This window comes from Buceros rhinoceros, unplaced genomic scaffold (assembly GCF_000710305.1).
Source record: "Buceros rhinoceros silvestris isolate BGI_N320 unplaced genomic scaffold, ASM71030v1 scaffold12294, whole genome shotgun sequence".
Lineage (NCBI taxonomy): Eukaryota > Metazoa > Chordata > Aves > Bucerotiformes > Bucerotidae > Buceros > Buceros rhinoceros.
The window spans coordinates 95,561-95,876 of NW_010410132.1; the positions used below are offsets into that span (position 1 = coordinate 95,561).

Consider the following 316-nt stretch of genomic DNA (forward strand, 5'->3'; position numbering starts at 1 on the left):
TTTCCCAGACACTAGAGAATCCACACAGGAGCAATCTCTTTTGTACAGCTCAAAGGCATGAAGAGTTTAAAGTCAAAAACCCAAGAAATCAGGCACCGCTAGCCCCAGTGCCCTGGGAGTTACCTGCGTTGTCTGAGCTGCATTTAACAACAGGCCCATTTTGCAGGAGTAAAATAAACTTAAAAAACCCCAAACAATGTGAATCTGAGAACTGCAGAAGGGAGGGAGGGTGACTGGCAATGGGGCAGGAGAAAGGATGCTGCTGTGGTGTGTCCAAACCTTCTCCATCCCGCTGCACGAGCAGGTTGGGAGACCA

General features: G+C 49.1%; 1 protein-coding gene across 1 annotated transcript in view; it reads left to right on the plus strand.

The window, feature by feature from the left end:
- SAMD4A (sterile alpha motif domain containing 4A) overlaps nucleotides 1–316 on the plus strand; it is a 99,665-nt gene that overhangs the window by 95,434 nt on the left and 3,915 nt on the right. The window lies entirely within an intron of this gene.